The 6,087-nt window shown below is 41.9% G+C and overlaps 1 non-coding gene across 1 annotated transcript; it reads left to right on the top strand.

Annotated features, from left to right (window-relative positions):
- Nucleotides 1–5,411: 5,411 nt before the first annotated feature.
- Nucleotides 5,412–5,597, top strand: LOC122923627. The gene has a single exon (XR_006387305.1). It is a non-coding gene; the product is annotated as a U2 spliceosomal RNA (small nuclear RNA).
- Nucleotides 5,598–6,087: the final 490 nt, after the last annotated feature.

The following is a 6,087-nucleotide window of genomic DNA, read 5'->3' as shown; positions in this document are numbered from 1 at the left end:
CGGGGTGCCCGGGAGAAGCATCTGGGACAATATTAACCTTTTAAAAGATATTATTAATCATACAAACGAAAGAAACGGAAAAATTGCCATTTTATCTTTGGACTTTGAGAAGGCTTTTGATCGCGTATCGTATTTTTACCTTTTTAAAGTTTTAAAGAAAATGGGTATACCAGAGGGGTTTATATTATCTTTGAGAGCGTTTTATAACCAATGCACTAGCAAGATTTTAGTCAATGGTTTTAAGACTCAGGATGTTGTTTTAAAATCTGGTGTGAAACAGGGGTGTGCCTTGTCCCCACTACTTTTTATTTGCGCCTTGGAGCCTCTTTTAATTATGATAAGGAAAGACAAACAGATACGCGGAGTCCCCCTGCCAGGTGGAGGGGGACTAGAGGCTAAAGTAGTGGGGTACATGGATGATGTCGCAGTGATTTGTAGGGACACCCTTGCAATTCAAAAGGCAAATAAACAAGTAGAATATTTCTGTTGCGCCTCCGGTTTTAAAATAAATTTTAACAAAAGTAATATTTTAAATGTCGGACAGATGGTCCAGCGAGCCTTCAGCGAGTCCAATGACGGCCTCAGGAATTGGGACACGGTTACTGAAAAGATAAGTAAGAAATTATGCATGTGGAACCTAAGGAAGCTGACGATGGAGGGAAAGGTTTTAATTATCAAAATGATAGTTGTACCTATTTTATTATATCTTAGCATGGTGTTCCCTCCATCGGACCGTATTTTTTAAAAAATTAACAAGGCCTGTTTTAATTTCTTCTGGGGTTCCAGGATGGACAAGCTGCGACGAGATACGGTAATGCTTCCTAAAAATAAAGGTGGAAAAGATTTTACAGACATTAAGACGTTTCTTTTAATCAAGTATTTTAGCTACTGTTTTAATGCCCTTTTTAAGGATAATTATTGGTCATTTTTTATTCATTATAACACTGGGTATTTTATGAGAAAGTTTGGGTGGTTTAAACCGGTTTTAAATTCTCCCTACTCTTTTAACTTACCTGCTTCTTATAGGATTTTAGAGAAAGTAACGAATATTTTTGATCTTGGCCAAAAGAGGGTAGAGATTTTAAAAAAACTGTAGAATGATTTTAAAGGATATTAATGATAATAAACTGATGGCCCCTATTAAGAATTTTAACGAAAATAAATGTAAACAGTTCTGGAAGGACGTTAATGAAAACTATCTTTTTAACTCACAAAAGGACCTGGCCTGGAGCTGCGTTCATGAATATCTTCCATGCCGGGCATTCCAGCACCGAAGAGGATTGTCAAGCACCGCGGAGTGTCCTAGGGGAGCATGCAGAGAGGAGGAGGACGTTTACCACTTATTTTGGTACTGTTATTTTACACAAAAGATATGGATAAAAATGTTCCCCTTGATGAAGAAGATCACAGGACTGAAGACATTATCTATGGACGGTGTCTTTTATGGGTCTGGAGTGCCCTACAAGAATCAAAAGGACTATGGCATGGAAGATCACAAACTGCTTCAAAGTAGCTCTTTGGTCGGCCCGGAATATTCTAGTTTTTAAAAATGATGTTATTTCCGAAGAAAATGTTTTACAGATGGTTTTAGACGAAATGTACAATTATTATTTATTTGATAAGAAAAGAACGCCTTTTATGTGCCACAAGTGGTTTTTAAGGGAATGGGGTTATATGATTTTGTAAAACCTGTAATTTTTTATGTTACCTGTAAAAACGGTTTTATAAATTCTTATGAAATGTAATATTGTTATGATTTTAATAAACGATTTTTACCCCTTGATGGGTAAATATCAACTTAACCACTTGGCGCCACGCTAACGCCGAAAGGCGTCATCGCGGCGGCTCTCCCAGGCTACGCTAACGCCAATAGGCGTCATCTCGCGTGAGCCGAGATTTCCTGTGAACGCGCGCACACAGGCGCGCGCGCTCACAGGAACGGAAGGTAAGCGAGTGGATCTCCAGCCTGCCAGCGGCGATCGCTCGCTGGCAGGCTGGAGATGTGATTTTTTTAACCCCTAACAGGTATATTAGACGCTGTTTTGATAACAGCGTCTAATATACCTGCTACCTGGTCCTCTGGTGGTCCCTTTTGTTTGGATCGACCACCAGAGGACACAGGCAGCTCAGTAAAGTCGCACCAAACACCACACTACACTACACCCCCCCCCGTCACTTATTAACCCTTTATGAACCACTGATCAGCCCATATAGACTCCCTGATCACCCCCCTGTCATTGATCACCCCCCTGTCATTGATCACCCCCCTGTAAGGCTCCATTCAGAGGTCCGTATGATTTTTACGGATACACGGATACATGGATCGGATCCGCAAAACGCATACGGACGTCTGAATGGAGCCTTACAGGGGGGTGATCAATGACAAGTGGGTGATCACGCATATAGACTTCCTGATCACTTCCCTGTCATTGATCACCCCCCTGTAAGGCTCCATTCAGACGTCTGCATGTGTTTTACGGATCCACGCATTCATGGATCGGATCCGCAAAATGCATACGGACGTCTGAATGGAGCCTTACAGGGGGGTGATCACCCCATATACACTCCCTGATCACCTCCTGTCATTGATCACCCCCCTGTCATTGATCACCCCCCTGTCAGGCTCCATTCAGACGCCCGTATGTGTTTTACGGATCCACGCATCCATGGATCGGATCCGCAAAACGCATACGGACGTCTGAATGGAGCCTTACAGGGGGGTGATCACCCGATATACACTCCCTGATCACCCCCCTGTCATTCATCACCCCCATGTAAGGCTCCATTCAGACGTCCGTATGTGTTTTGCGATTCCGATCTATGTATCCGTGGATCCGTAAAAAACATGGACGTCTGAATGGAGCCTTTCAGAGGGGTGATCAGTGACAGGGGGGTCATCACCCCATATACACTCCCTGATCACCCCCCTGTCATTGATCGCCCCCCTGTAAGGCTCCATTCAGAATTTTTTTTGGCCCAAGTTAGCGGAAATATATATATATTTATTTTTTCTTACAAAGTCTCATATTCCACTAACTTGTGTCAAAAAATAAAATCTCACATGGACGCACCATACCCCTCACGGAATCCAAACGCGTAACATTTTTTAGACATTTATATTCCAGACTTCTTCTCACTCTTTAGGGCCCCTAAAATGCCAGGGCAGTATAAATACCCCACATGTGACCCCATTTCGGAAAGAAGACACCCCAAGGTATTCCGTGAGGGGCATATTGAGTCCATGAAAGATTGACATTTTTGTCCCAAGTTAGCGGAAAGGGAGACTTTGTGAGAAAAAAAATAAAATAAAAAATTTCTGCTAACTTGTGCCCAAAATTTTTTTTTCGATGAACTCGCCATGCCCCTCATTGAATACCTTGGGGTGTCTTCTTTCCAAAATGGGGTCACATGTGGGGTATTTATACTGACCTGGCATTATAGGGGCCCGAAACCATGAGAAGAAGTCTGGGATCCAAATGTCTAAAAATGCCCCCCTAAAAGGAATTTGGGCCCCTTTGCGCATCTAGGCTGCAAAAAAGTGTGACACATCTGGTATCGCCGTACTCAGGAGAAGTTGGGGAATGTGTTTTGGGGTGTCATTTTACATATACCCATGCTGGGTGAGATAAATATCTTGGTCAAATGCCAACTTTGTATAAAAAAATGGGAAAAGTTGTCTTTTGCAGAGATATTTCTCTCACCCAGCATGGGTATATGTAAAATGACACCCCAAAACACATTCCCCAACTTCTCCTGAGTACGGCGTTAACCAGATGTGTCACACTTTTTTGCCGCCTAGGTGGGCAAAGGGGCACACATTCCAAAGAGCACCTTTCGGATTTCACAGGTCATTTTTTACACATTTTGATTTCAAACTACTTGCCACACATTAGGGCCCCTAGAATGCCAGGGCAGTATAACTACCCCACAAGTGACCCCATTTTGGAAAGAAGACACCCCAAGGTATTCCGTGAAGGGCATGGCGAGTTCCTAGAATTTTTTATTTTTTGTCACAAGTTAGCGGAAAATGATGATTTTGTTTTTCTTTTCTTTTTTTCTTACAAAGTCTCATATTCCACTAACTTGTGACAAAAAATAAAAAATTCCAGGAACTCGCCATGCCCCTCACGGAATACCTTGGGGTGTCTTCTTTCCAAAATGGGGTCACTTGTGGGGTAGTTATACTGCCCTGGCAATTTAGGGGCCCTAATGTGTGCGAAGTAGTTTGAAATCAAAATCTGTAAAAAATGGCCGGTGAAATCCTAAAGGTGCTCTTTGGAATGTGGGCCCCTTTGCCCACCTAGGCTGCAAAAAAGTGTCACACATCTGGTATCGCCGTACTCAGGAGAAGTTGGGCAATGTGTTTTGGGGTGTCATTTTACATATACCCATGCTGGGTGAGATAAATATCTTGGTCAAATGCCAACTTTGTATAAAAAAATGGGAAAAGTTGTCTTTTGCAGAGATATTTCTCTCACCCAGCATGGGTATATGTAAAATGACACCCCAAAACACATTCCCAAACTTCTCCTGAGTACGGCGATACCAGATGTGTGACACTTTTTTGCCGCCTAGGTGGGCAAAGGGGCACACATTCCAAAGAGCACCTTTCGGATTTCACAGGTCATTTTTTACACATTTTGATTTCAAACTACTTGCCACACATTAGGGCCCCTAGAATGCCAGGGCAGTATAACTTCCCCACAAGTGACCCCATTTTGGAAAGAAGACACCCCAAGGTATTTCGTGATGGGCATAGTGAGTTCATGGAAGTTTTTATTTTTTGTCACAAGTTAGTGGAATATGAGACTTTGTAAGAAAACAAATAAAAAAAAAAATCATCATTTTCCGCTAACTTGTGACAAAAAATAAAAAGTTCTATGAACTCACTATGCCCATCAGCGAATACCTTAGGGTGTCTACTTTCCGAAATGGGGTCATTTGTGGGGGTTTTCTACTGTCTGGGCATTGTAGAACCTCAGGAAACATGACAGGTGCTCAAAAAGTCAGAGCTGCTTCAAAAAGCGGAAATTCACATTTTTGTACCATAGTTTGTAAACGCTATAACTTTTACCCAAACAATTTTTTTTTTACCCAAACATTTTTTTTTATCAAAGACACGTAGAAAAATAAATTTAGCGAAAAATTTATATATGGATGTCGTTTTTTTTTGCAAAATTTTACAACTGAAAGTGAAAAATGTCATTTTTTTGCAAAAAAATCGTTACATTTCGATTAATAACAAAAAAAGTAAAAATGTCAGCAGCAATGAAATACCACCAAATGAAAGCTCTATTAGTGAGAAGAAAAGAAGGTAAAATTCATTTGGGTGGTAAGTTGCATGACCGAGCAATAAACCGCTAAAGTTGTGGAGTGCCGATTTGTAAAAAAGGGCCTGGTCACTAGGGGGTATAAACCTGTGGTCCTTAAGTGGTTAAAAAAAATCTGTTCTTATCAGTTTAATATCTGATACGTCCCCTATCTGGGGACCATATATTAAATGGATTTTTCGAACAGGGAGATGGAAAAAGAGCTTGCTCTGTCCACTCCATGCATTGACCTGGTATTGCAGTACCTCCAGGACCGGTGCACCCTTTCTATTCCAGTATAAAAAAACAGAATGAAATTGAGTGATGGATTTCAAGGATCCTTCCAGCAAGCAAGTGGAAAGTTGCTGTGCCCTGCCTCAGCAGTCCTGCACTTCAGCTTCTCCTTCCTCTGTGAGGGTTTTGCTGTACTGCTTTCTGCATCCCTGGTGCTGCTGCATCTATCCTGTCAATCTCTTAATTGCATCACCTGTGTGTGGGTTTGTTCCAGCACCAAGCAACCCAGCCAGCCAGTCACCTCTCCTCACAGCCCAAATCCAATTAAGATTGATGGCTTAATTGTTGTGTTAATTGGCTTATCACCTGAATGAAGTGTTAGGATATCACCAGAATGCAGTTTTTGGACCTCCCTCCACTCCGTGCACCTCTGTTTTGATTTGGGCCTGTTGTGCACACCTGGGCAGTCTGCTGAGTTGTTCCTTTGAATTGACCCTTTTGTAGCAAGTTTGCTTGATGTAACCAATTTTGTTTTCCTAGTGCT

The sequence above is a fragment of the Bufo gargarizans genome, unplaced genomic scaffold, assembly GCF_014858855.1.
Source record: "Bufo gargarizans isolate SCDJY-AF-19 unplaced genomic scaffold, ASM1485885v1 original_scaffold_1781_pilon, whole genome shotgun sequence".
NCBI classification, from domain to species: domain Eukaryota; kingdom Metazoa; phylum Chordata; class Amphibia; order Anura; family Bufonidae; genus Bufo; species Bufo gargarizans.
Note: the sequence above shows the minus strand (reverse complement) of the source record. Positions and strands in the feature narration are given on the sequence as shown.